Source organism: Mesoplodon bidens (assembly GCF_964165515.1).
Source record: "Mesoplodon bidens genome assembly, chromosome: 7".
In the NCBI taxonomy this organism is placed as follows: Eukaryota; Metazoa; Chordata; class Mammalia; order Artiodactyla; family Ziphiidae; genus Mesoplodon; species Mesoplodon bidens.
Window position 1 is genome coordinate 10,432,084 of NC_138164.1, and position 13,140 is coordinate 10,445,223.

The following is a 13,140-nucleotide window of genomic DNA, read 5'->3' on the forward strand; positions in this document are numbered from 1 at the left end:
TAAAGGAGGCTCAGGTGTTCTTTAGCTAGGCTTGAAGACACTCAGGGAATGGACACACAGGTGTAGGGGAAGAAGCAGTTCTCACTATGACTTGGACAAGCACACACTGTATATCTTAACAGATACTTCTAGTGACTCTGCAACAGGATGGCTGCTTCTCATTCAGGACAGCAGAAGCCACAGGGATTACATGGAAGCAGTTTCTAGGAAGGGATGGAGAACCAGATAATGACCTGGTGTGGATGGTCTAATGCTGAGGCAGTGTTAGTTATCAGCGTGGCCACATGGTGTCCAGGGATGGTCTAGGAGTTTGGCATTCCCAATATCCCCTGGATTGGTCTTAGGAATTAAAGCATTTGGCTTTGATATGTTATTACACATTACTTGCATCATAACGGTCCCCACTATAATCCCTCATGTCTGCAAAGCACTTTAAAGTTACCAAACACTCAGATGTATGTTATCTACGTGGTTACGGCAGCAGCAGGGGAGGTGGATGAGACGGGCGTGTTTATGCCCAGTGAGTAAACCATGGCTAAACGTTCACCTGAGGAAGGTCATGACCCTGTGCCAGGCACTGCAGCAGGCCCTCAGGATGCATTGCGTTATTTACTCCTTGGTAACTCCATGAGAGAGGCATTCAATCACGGTCTGAGAGTTGAGAAACTAACATTGCAGAGAGATTAAGGAAGCTAAATAAAGTTGCACAGCTGTCTCGAGCAAGTGGCAGATCAGTGGTTGGAATGGAGGTCTGTCTTCTGACTTAAAGTCCTGTGTTATTTCCACCTTCCTCCTTTAAAAAAAAAAAAAAAGGAACTCTGTTTTACCTCCAGTTGTTTCCAAATGGAAGCATATGTTTGGGCTGGTTGTTGAGTCTGAAATAAATAGCTCCTTTTAGACTGTTGAGACAGCCAGATGCTTTCAATATGCTCCCAAGGTCGGTGATTGGGTCTGAATAGAAGCCAGATGTCCTGGATTCCAGAGCGATTTCCTCGTGGTCCACTTCCCATCACTCCCAACACTCCATGAAACGGAGAAGGGGAAGGGGAGCCCAGACTGAGTCTGCTTTTCACATATTTCTCCTTGGAAGAAGGAGGTGAGGGAGCAGTTGAGGTTACAGTTGGGCTGGAGCCGGCTGTGGGCCTGGGCTGGGGTGTGGACTGGAAGACAAATAGCCAGGAAGAATGTGCCGTCGCTTATCCCAGGCCCGTCGCACCCTCTGCCGCCTGACCTTTCTGTCCTTCTTCATCGCTGACAGCTCAGGCTTGGCTCCCCGGCGAGGAGGAAGTGCCCCGCAGTTAGTCTGCTGATTACAAAAACAGAACCATCATAACACTTGTCAGCTCTGCTTCCTCCATGCGCTTTGGCAGACGTTTCCCCCCCAATTTCTTGTTTTATTACTGTTTGTCAGGCTGGGGAGGCTTTGAAGTTCTTTTCAAATCTGACTTTTATCAGAGCGTGTAGGAGTTGGGGGGTGGGACATAGGGTGGATGCAACCCATCAAAATATTCTGTTCCACACCCAGCTCACTCGCCTCCCTCTGTCTTTGTCTGAAAAGGTTTTTGACACGGTGTTTCTATGCGTGGCCTGCCTTCCAGACGAGAGAGTGACATCTATTGTCGTAATACAGGAAGGCAATTATGATTACTTAATGATAGCGTGTCGCAGCTTGTCGCTTCTTTGTTTTCCTCTTAAATACTTGCTGTCAAAGCAACACACAATTGGCCTTCAATCCTGAGGCTGGTGGGACCTCGTGTGGGACGGGGTGGTGGAAGCATGACTTACTAGTGGAGCCGGGGGGATACGAGTGAACACACAGATGTTTTTGCTGCCTGGCTTGCCTGCCTCCACATCCCGCCTTGACCTTGGATGGAGGCCTGCTCCTTGGACACTGGCCTTGAATGCACCAGGGCCAGCTTAAACATGTCAAGTGCACCCTTCGTCCCCCAGATCCTAATGATCTTTTCCTTGTCTGGTTTGCTCTCAGAATCTGGAGGGCTTTGTTCATGGAGACAGCCAGCCAAGGGGGATGGGCCAGGTCTCAGCTGGTTGGGGTCACCCCCAACTTAGCTGTCTGGTGACAACAAAAATCATTTCAATCCCGTTTAATAATCTGATGGGATTCCCTTTTGTTCAAACAATGAAATACAAAACATTGGGACTTCCCTGATGGTCCAGTGGTTAAGACTTAGTTTTCCAGTGCAGGGGGTGTGGGTTCAATCCCTGCTCGGGGAGCTAACATCCCACATGCCTCGTGGCTAAAAAAACAAAACAAAACAGAAGCAATATGGTGAAAAATTCAATAAAGACTTTAAAAATGGTCCACGTCAAAAAAAAAAAACCAAAAAAACCCAAAGCTTTAAGAAACAAAACATTCCAACACGCTACGTCTTCCCCAGTCAGGCCCAGATCTACCAGAGCCCACCTCTCAATCGCCTCATATTCTTTGCCCCAGCTGTGTACCTTTCTTTGTTTCCTGAAAAATCAATTTTAATCACAGAACATTCCAAACCTAGGAAAAAGCCAGAAAACACACTCCTTTTGTATCCATCATATAAATACATGGGCAGATGTAAAAAACAAAAAAACCCCATAATGTTGAGTGTCAAAAGAAAGTTGAAAAAATATTCTAGTGAAATAGTCTTTATGAAAACTTAAAGCCCCCAAAGCCTGCTCTGTCTCCACCTGGCGAGCTGCTTCTATTCCTTATGACCCAGTTCAGATACCACCCCCTCTCAATTCCTTGCTCGGTAGAGTTGTTGCCCCTCTCCCATGACTTACAGCCATTAGGGTTTCCATTGTAGGTTTGTACTCCTTGAATTCTAGTTTCTGTTTTCATGTTGGGATCCCTCACTAAACTGTGAGCTCTTCAAGGACTGGGCTGCATTCTTCTTTGTACACTCGGGACATAAACTCATGGTAAGAGTCTTATCAGAAGTTTAGTGAAACTGAAACCTCATTATATGACACAAGAACAATAACTCTAGGTAGAGACCAATTTCAGGTAGAGTTCCCAGTCTTAGTAGTGACTCTTTTACTGTTTGCAAAATGCTTTCGAACTCATGAATTCAGCTTCATTATAACTTGTTAAAGTACGTAGTGCAGGCATTATTTCCATTAAATGAATGAAGAAACTATGATTCAGAGGTTAAAGGACCTGTTTGTGGTCACACAGCTTGTGGGTGATGGGGCTGGCTCACGAGCTTTGAAGGTCATGCTCTTTTATTATGACTTTTTGCATTGGAGTAACTCCCATCAGGCAGTCCTTCCATCCTTCCCTCTTTTCCCTCTCCCTCCCTCTTTCTCTTTTTTTCAGTCATTTGTTTGTGTAATGAATATTAATTGTACACCATCTGTACGTACTGTGTTACTCTGGGGATAAAATAACAAGCCAAACTGGTCCTAGTTGTGGCACCTGCGGAGGTACCAGTTATTTGGAGAACTTGAAATCCTTGTAAACAATACACAGTATGCAGGCTGGTAAATGTTTCGTAACTCCTTGCAAGACTGTTATGCTAGAACGGTGATGGTGATAGTAGGATGAAATGCTTCTCGGTGCTTTGACAGAGTTCTGAGTACTCTGAGAGTTTTTTGAAGCTAATTGCGGGGAGGGGGGAGTATTTAATTCACTTTGTTTAGCTCTTAAACGCTCTTTCCTCTGGTAGTGAGTTGCTTAACGGTGGATGCTTTGAGGCTGGCAGGTACTTTAAGTGGAATATGACTGCTGTTGCCCTCTCTTACAACCTGCACTGTTGTGTGGGCTGAAACCAATTAGACCTAAATTAATTAGCAAGAAAATGATGGGGCCACTTGCTGAGCCATTCACAATACCAGTGAAGAAAGAGGAACAGTGTTAGAAGGATGCTGTGTGTTTCTGCTCAACCCTAATGATTGAAGTAGTTCCAAATATGGAAGTAAATTTAAACCATTTCTGGATTAAGTGGTCCACTTCTTTTAACCCATGGAAGTCCTTTATTTAAAGGCAAGTTAGGAGACTATAAAGAACTCCTTATGAGTCCTGGGGCTTTTGTTATGCTTTGGGATGAATTTAGAAGATATGTGGGGTCATTATATAATTAGACTTTCTAAGACCCAAAGCAGATGAGGAAATTGATGGCAGAAAAATGTATAAGGACCAATATTCTAAAGCACTGTGTGAGCTACAGATAAGAAAGCTTTCTTCTGAAGGACAAACTCAGTTCTCCCTGTTCTCGGTTTCTTTTTTTTTTTTTTTTTTTTTTTTTTTTTAATTTTTTAATTAGTTTCTGCTTTATAACAAAGTGAATCAGTCATACATATACATCTGTTCCCACATCCCTTCCCTCATGCATCTCCCTCCCTCCCACCCTCCCCATCCCACCCCTCCAGGCGGTCACAAAGCACCGAGCTGATCTCCCTGTGCTCTGTGGCTGCTTCTCACTATCTATCTACCTTACGTTTGGTAGTGTATATATGTCCATGCCTCTCTTTCGCTTTGTCACAGCTTACCCTTCCCCCTCCCCATATCCTCAAGTCCATTCTCAAGTAGGTCTGTGTCTTTATTCCCGTTTTGCCCCTAGGTCCTTCATGACTTTTTTTTTTTTTTTAAATTCCGTATATATGTGTTAGCATACGGTATTTGTCTTTCTCTTTCTGACTTACTTCACTCTGTATGACAGACTCTAGGTCCATCCACCTCATTACAAATAGCTCAGTTTCGTTTCTTTTTATGGCTGAGTAATATTCCATTGTATATATGTGCCACATCTTCTTTATCCATTCATCCGATGATGGACACTTAGGTTGTTTCCAGCTCCGGGCTATTGTGAATAGAGCTGCAATGAACATTTTGGTACATGTCTCTTTTGGAATTATGGTTTTCTCAGGGTATATGCCTAGTAGTGGGATTGCTGGGTCATATGGTAGTTCTATTTTTAGTTTTTTAAGGAACCTCCATACTGTTCTCCATAGTGGCTGTACCAATTCACATTCCCACCAGCAGTGCAAGAGGGTTCCCTTTTTTCCACACCCTCTCCAGCATTTATTGTTTCTAGATTTCTTGATGATGGCCATTCTGACTGGTGTGAGATGATATCTCATTGTAGTTTTGATTTGCATTTCTCTAATGATTAATGATGTTGAGCATTCTTTCATGTGTTTGTTGGCAGTCTGTATATCTTCTTTGGAGAAATGCCTATTTAAGTCTTCTGCCCATTTTTGGATTGGGTTGTTTGTTTTTTTGCTATTGAGCTGCATGAGCTGTTTATAAATTTTGGAGATTAATCCTTTGTCAGTTGCTTCATTTGCAAATATTTTCTCCCATTCTGAGGGTTGTCTTTTGGTCTTGTTTATGGTTTCCTTTGCTGTGCAAAAGCTTTTAAGTTTCATTAGGTCCCATTTGTTTATCTTTGTTTTTATTTCCATTTCTCTAGGAGGTGGGTCCAAAAGGATCTTGCTGTGATTTATGTCATAGAGTGTTCTACCTATGTTTTCCTCTAAGAGTTTGATAGTTTCTGGCCTTACATTTAAGTCTTTAATCCATTTTGAGCTTATTTTTGTGTATGGTGTTAGGGAATGATCTAATCTCAAACTTTTACATGTCGCTGTCCAGTTTTCCCAGCACCACTTATTGAAGAGGCTGTCCTTTCTCCACTGTACATTCCTGCCTCCTTTATCAAAGATAAGTTGGCCATATGTGCGTGGGTTTATCTCTGGGCTTTCTATCCTGATCCACTGATCTATCTTTCTGTTTTTATGCCAGTACCACACTGTCTTGATTACTGTAGCTTTGTAGTATAGTCTGAAGTCAGGGAGCCTGATTCCTCCAGCTCCATTTTTCGTTCTCAAGATTGCTTTGGCTATTCGGGGTCTTTTGTTTTTCCAAACAAATTTTGAAATTTTTTGTTCTAGTTCTGTGAAAAATGCCAGTGGTAGTTTGATAGGGATTGCATTGAATCTGTAGATTGCTTTGGGTAGTAGAGTCATTTTCACAATATTGATTCTTCCAATCCAGGAGCATGGTATATCTCTCCATCTATTTGTATCATCTTTAATTTCTTTCATCAGTGTCTTATAATTTTCTGCATACAGGTCTTTTGTCTCCTTAGGTAGGTTTATTCCTAGATATTTTATTCTTTTTGTTGCAATGGTAAATGGGAGTGTTTTCTTGATTTCATTTTCAGATTTTTCATCATTAGTGTACAGGAATGCCAGAGATTTCTGTACATTAATTTTGTATCCTGCTACTTTACCAAATTCATTGATTAGCTCTAGTAGTTTTTCGGTAGCATCTTTAGGATTCTCTATGTATAGTATCATGTCATCTGCAAACAGTGACAGCTTTACTTCTTCTTTCCCAATTTGGATTCCTTTTATTTCCTTTTCTTCTCTGATTGCTGTGGCTAAAACTTCCAAAACTATGTTGAATAAGAGTGGTGAGAGTGGGCAGCCTTGTCTTGTTCCTGATCTTAGTGGAAATGGTTTCAGTTTTTCACCATTGAGGAAAATGTTGGCTGTGGGTTTGTCATATATGGCCTTTATGATGTTGAGGAAAGTTCCCTCTATGCCTACTTTCTGCAGGGTTTTTATCATAAATGGGTGTTGAATTTTGTCGAAAGCTTTCTCTGCATCTATTGAGATGATCATATGGTTTTTCTCCTTCAACTTGTTAATATGGTGTATCACATTGATTGATTTGCGTATATTGAAGAATCCTTGCATTCCTGGAATAAACCCCACTTGATCATGGTGTATGATCCTTTTAATGTGCTGTTGGATTCTGTTTGCTAGTATTTTGTTGAGGATTTTTGCATCTATGTTCATCAGTGATATTGGCCTGTAGTTTTCTTTCTTTGTGACATCCTTGCCTGGTTTTGGTATCAAGGTGATGGTGGCCTCGTAGAATGAGTTTGGGAGTGTTCCTTCCTCTGATATTGTTTGGAAGAGTTTGAGAAGTATGGGTGTTAGCTCTTCTCTAAATGTTTGATAGAATTCGCCTGTGAAGCCATCTGGTCCTGGGCTTTTGTTTGGTGGAAGATTTTTAATCACAGTTTCAATTTCAGTGCTTGTGATTGGTCTATTCATATTTTCTATTTCTTCCTGAGTCAGTCTTGGCAGGTTGTGCATTTCTAAGAATTTGTCCATCTCTTCCAGGTTGTCCATTTTATGGGCATAGAGTTGCTTGTAGTAATCTCTCATGATCTTTTGTATTTCTGCAGTGTCAGTTGTTACTTCTCCTTTTTCATTTCTAATTCTATTGATTTGAGTCTTCTCCCTTCTTTTCTTGATGAGTCTGGCTAATGGTTTATCAATTTTGTTTATCTTCTCAAAGAACCAGCTTTTAGTTTTATTGATCTTTGCTATCGTTTCCTTCATTTCTTTTTCATTTATTTCTGATCTGATTTTTATGATTTCTTTCCTTCTGCTAACTTTGGGGTGTTTTTGTTCTTCTTTCTCTAATTGCTTTAGGTGCAAGGTTAGGTTGTTTATTCGAGATGTTTCCTGTTTCTTAAGGTGGGATTGTATTGCTATAAACTTCCCTCTTAGAACTGCTTTTGCTGCATCCCATAGGTTTTGGGTCGTCGTGTCTCCATTGTCATTTGTTTCTAGGTATTTTTTAATTTCCTCTTTGATTTCTTCAGTGATCACTTCGTTATTAAGTAGTGTATTGTTTAGCCTCCATGTGTTTGTATTTTTTACAGCTCTTTTCCTGTAATTGATATCTAGTCTCATAGCATTGTGGTCAGAAAAGACACTTGATACAATTTCAATTTTCTTAAATTTACCAAGGCTTGATTTGTGACCCAAGATATGATCTATCCTGGAGAATGTTCCATGAGCACTTGAGAAAAATGTGTATTCTGTTGTTTTTGGATGGAATGTCCTATAAATATCAATTAAGTCCATCTTGTTTAATGTATCATTTAAAGCTTGTGTTTCCTTATTTATTTTCATTTTGGAAGATCTGTCCATTGGTGAAAGTGGGGTGTTAAAGTCCCCTACTATGATTGTGTTACTGTCGATTTCTCCTTTTATGGCTGTTAGTATTTGCCTTATGTATTGAGGTGCTCCTATGTTTGGTGCATAAATATTTACAATTGTTATATCTTCTTCTTGGATCGATCCCTTGATCATTATGTAGTGTCCTTCTTTGTCTCTTCTAGTAGTCTTTATTTTAAAGTCTATTTTGTCTGATATGAGAATTGCTACTCCAGCTTTCTTTTGGTTTCCATTTGCATGGAATATCTTTTTCCATCCCCTTACTTTCAGTTTGTATGTGTCTCTAGGTCTGAAGTGGGTCTCTTGTAGACAGCATATATATGGGTCTTGTTTTTGTATCCATTCAGCCAATCTGTGTCTTTTGGTGGGAGCATTTAGTCCATTTACATTTAAGGTAATTATCGATATGTATGTTCCTATTCCCATTTTCTTAATTGTTTTGGGTTCGTTATTGTAGGTCTTTTCCTTCTGTTGTGTTTCTTGCCTAGAGAAGTTCCTTTAGCATTTGTTGTAAAGCTGGTTTGGTGGTGCTGAACTCTCTCAGCTTTTGCTTGTCTGTAAAGGTTTTAATTTCTCCATCAAATCTGAATGAGATCCTTGCTGGGTAGAGTAATCTTGGTTGCAGGTTTCTCTCCTTCATCACTTTAATTATGTCCTGCCACTCCCTTCTGGCTTGTAGAGTTTCTGCTGAGAGATCAGCTGTTATCCTGATGGGGATTCCCTTGTGTGTTATTTGTTGTTTTTGCCTTGCTGCTTTTAATATGATTTCTTTGTGTTTAATTTTTGACAGTTTGATTAATATGTGTCTTGGCGTATTTCTCCTTGGATTTATTCTGTATGGGACTCTCTGTGCTTCCTGGACTTGATTAACTATTTCCTTTCCCATATTAGGGAAGTTTTCAACTATAATCTCTTCAAATATTTTCTCAGTCCCTTTCTTTTTCTCTTCTTCTTCTGGAACCCCTATAATTCGAATGTTGGTGCGTTTAATGTTGTCCCAGAGGTCTCTGAGACTGTCCTCTGTTCTTTTCAGTCTTTTTTCTTTATTTTGCTCTGCAGCAGTTATTTCCACTATTTTATCTTCCACCTCACTTATCCGTTCTTCTGCCTCAGTTATTCTGCTATTGATCCCATCTAGAGTATTTTTTATTTCATGTATTGTGTTTTTAATCGATGCTTGATTCATCTTTAGTTCTTCTAGGTCCTTGTTAACTGTTTCTTGCATTTTGTCTATTCTATTTCCAAGATTTTGGATCTGGGAAATAGAATCTTGGATCATCTTTACCATCATTATTCTGAATTCTTTTTCAGGTAGACTGCCTATTACGTCTTCATTTGTTAGGTCTGGTGGGTTTTTATCTTGTTCCTTCTCCTGCTGTGTGTTTTTCTGTCTTCTCATTTTGCTTATGTTACTGTGTTTGGGGTCTCCTTTTTGCAGGCTGCAGGTTCGTAGTTCCCGTTGTTTTTGGTGTCTGTCCCCAGTGGCTAAGGTTGGTTTAGTGGGTTGTGTAGGCTTCCTGGTGGAAGGTACTAGTGCCTGTGTTCTGGTGAATGAGGCTGGATCTTGTCTTTCTGGTGGGCAGGTCCACGTCTGGTGGTGTGTTTTGGGGTGTCTGCGGACTTTTTATGATTTTAGGCCACCTCTCTGCTAATGGGTGGCGTTGTGTTTCTGTCTTGCTAGTTGTTTGGCATAGGGTGTCCAGCACTGTAGCTTGCTGGTCGTTGAGTGAAGCTGGGTGCTGGTGTTGAGATGGAGCTCTCTGGAAGATTTTTGCCGTTTGATATTATGTGGAGCTGGGAGGTCTCTTGTGGACCAGTGTCCTGAAGTTGGCTCTCCCACCTCAGAGGCACAGCACTGACTCCTGGCTCCTCAATTTGGGATGATTTGTTGTCTATTCATGTATTCCACAGATGCAGGGTACATCAAGTTGATTGTGGAGCTTTAATCCGCTGCTTCTGAGGCTGCTGGGAGAGGTTTCCCTTTCTCTTCTTTGTTCTCACAGCTCCTGGGTCTCAGCTTTGGATTTGGCCCCGCCTCTGCGTGTAGGTCGCCGGAGGGCGTCTGTTCTTCGCTCAGACAGGACAGGGTTAAAGGAGCAGCCTCTTCGGGGACTCTGGTTCACTCAGGCCGGGCGGGAGGGAGGGGCACGGAGTGCGGGGCGAGCCTGCAGTGGCAGAGTTCGGCGTGACGTTGCACCAGCCCGAGGCGCGCCGTGCGTTCTCCCAGGGAAGCCGCCCCTGGATCCCGGGACCCCGGCAGTGGCGGGCTGCACAGGCTCCCGGAAGGGCGGTGTGGACAGTGACCTGCGCTCGCACACAGGCTTCTTGGCGGCGGCAGCAGCAGCCCCAGCGTCCCACGCCCGTCACTGGGCTCCGCGCTCTCAGTCGTGACTCGCGCCCGTCTGTGGAGCCCCTTTAAGTTGCGCTCTTAATCCCCTCTCCTCGCGCACCAGGAAACCAAGAGGGAAGAAAAAGTCTCTTGCCTCTTCGGCAGCTCCAGAGTTTTCCCGGACTCCCTGCCGGCTAGCTGTGGCACATTAGCCCCCTTCAGGCTGAGTTCTCGCCGCCAGCCCCAGTCCTTTCCCTGCGCTCTGACCGAAGCCCGAGCCTCAGCTTCCAGCGCCGCCCGCCCTGGCGGGCGAGCAGAGAAACCTCTCGGGCGGGTGAGCAGAGAAACCTCTCGGGCGGGTGAGTGCCGCTCGGCACCGATCCTCTGTGCGGGAATCTCTCCGCTTTGCCCTACCCAGGTATGTGGGGAGTTTCTTGCCTTTTGGGAGGTCTGGGGTCTTCTGCCAGCATTCAGTAGGTGTTCTGTAGGAGTTGTTCCACGTGTAGCTGTATTTCTGGTGTATCCGTGGGGAGGAAGGTGATCTCCGCGTCTTACTCTTCCGCCATCTTACCCGGAAGTCTGTTCTCGGTTTCTTGATAGTCTTCTTTGCCGGTACCTCTTCCACTGCCTGCTCTTTTAAATTTAGAGCATTCCTGGGGCTCCAGTCTCAGCTAATGGCTCCTCCAGGACCATCTCGTCTTCTCCCTGATGGTAAATAGGTGGTATTCCACCTCTGCATGGACTACTTCCAAGGCTAGGCTGCTATCCAGATGCTCCCCTGAATTCCAGCTGCCCACAGCTCTTCTACTGGCTATCCCACTAGCACCTCAAACAATTATTTCTAGAACCTAACCTCTTCTTCCTTCTCCTTACCAGCCAACTCTTCACTCAAGCTAGAAACCTGGGATTCATTCTCTACCCCTTCCTCTCCCTCATTCCCCTCATCCAGGATATTGAGGAGCTCTGTTCATTTTACATCTTAAATATAATTCTCAATCCATCTTTGTATACTTCTTTCTGACCCTTGTTTAGACTGTTTTCTTGCTTCTCTGCCTCTGGGCTTATTCTTCTGGTCTCCCTTGATGGCTTCCAGTCGTCATTCATCCCTTAAATGGCAGTTTTTCCTAGGCTTTTGCTGCCGGGGATCCTTCCCTTTGAACACTGAATTGTACCAGAGTGACTTCGCTCACTTTGAGCTTTCAGCTACCATTTTTATGCTGATAGCTCCCAAATGTATGTTTCCAACTGCAAACTCTCTCCTGAGCCCCAGGTCTACATATCCAGTGACAAGCCAGGCATCTCCACATGGGTATTCCATTTCAAACACGGTGTGTCCATAAGCAAGTTCATTATCTTCCTCCCCAAAACTTCTCTCTTACGTGAATGGCATCCCTGTCCATTCAGTCATGCAAGTTCCCATTGCCATGTGAATTCCTGGCGGTCCAGTGGTTAGGACTGTGTGCTTCCATGGCTGGGGGCCTGGGTTTGATCCCTGGTCAGGGAACTAAGATCCTGCAAGCCACGTAGCACAACCAAAAAAAAAAAAAAAAAAAACCAACAGACCAAAAAACCTAATTGCTGTTATTGACTCCTTATTCTCCTTCACTTCCTTTATACACTTATCCTTGTTTCCAGGTACAGTTGAGTCCAGCTTTTAAAACTCTTAAATCTCTCCCCTTCTCTTCCCATTGCTACTGTTTTAGTAGAGGGCACCACCATCTCTTCCCTGAATTACTACAGAAGTCTCTTCTGTGATGATCTTGTATATTTTTTTGTAATTTTTCAATCCATATGCCACATGGCCAGATTGATTTCTTCTTCTTCTTCTTCTTTTTTTTTTTTTTGAGTACTGATTGGATAATACCACTCTCAGACTTTACAATGTTTATGGTTCTGCAGGACTCTGAGGATACAGCCTAACGCCTTACTTTGGCTTTGCAAAGCCCTTCAAGATCTGGCCTCCTAATAATCTGGTCTCATCTTTTTCTGCTTCGTTGTTGGAACTGCATGCTCTGGCTATATTGAACTTACTGCTTTTCCAAGTGTGCAGTGTTTCTACTTGTCTCTGGTTGTAGACACTGTTACTGCCTATTTATCTTTCTTACCTAGATGGCATTTCCTGGTACATCAGAAAGCCTTCCTGTTGTTACATGTAATAGAAATGCCTGTTTACTCGTCTGTCTTCCTCATTAGACTGGAAGCTCCTTGAGTGCAGGGACTATGTTTCTTCTCTCTCTATGGACAGAGAAGAAATGATCCATTGATAGTTGATGATTTTGAATTTGAGTGATGTCCTCCTATTTGTTCTTCTCTTAGCCTCAACCTTTTCTAGCGTGCCCTCTACACTGCTAGAGGATGATCTTTCTGAAATGCAGATATGACCGGGCCTCTTTCCTTATCTTTCAGCAGCTCCCCGCTGCTACTGGAGAAAAGATGGGCCCCTGCTGTTTTTGCTACACAGTCTGTGTTAACTTGACTCTTAGTAGAATTGATTTCTGCTCAATCTCAGACTCTGGGACTGGAGTGAGGTTGACTGCATCCTAGCCTTCAGGGTAGAACATGTGATCCAGGCCTAAGAAAATCATAATCGTCCTCTTGTACCCTATAGTCGACTGGTTTGGGAATGGGCATGTTAGTCAATTAGGGACAATGAGAGTTTTGCTGGAATTTTGGGGAAAGTGACTCTTCTTAGATCTTGCTATCACATGAAGCCCAGGACTGAGGCCACAAAAATGGAAGGTAAAGTCCATACATGGAGGAAACTTGAGTGCTGATTATTTAATCCTTGAGCCCAGTAATACCTGAAGACAGCCTTACCCTGCGACTTTAGCTTG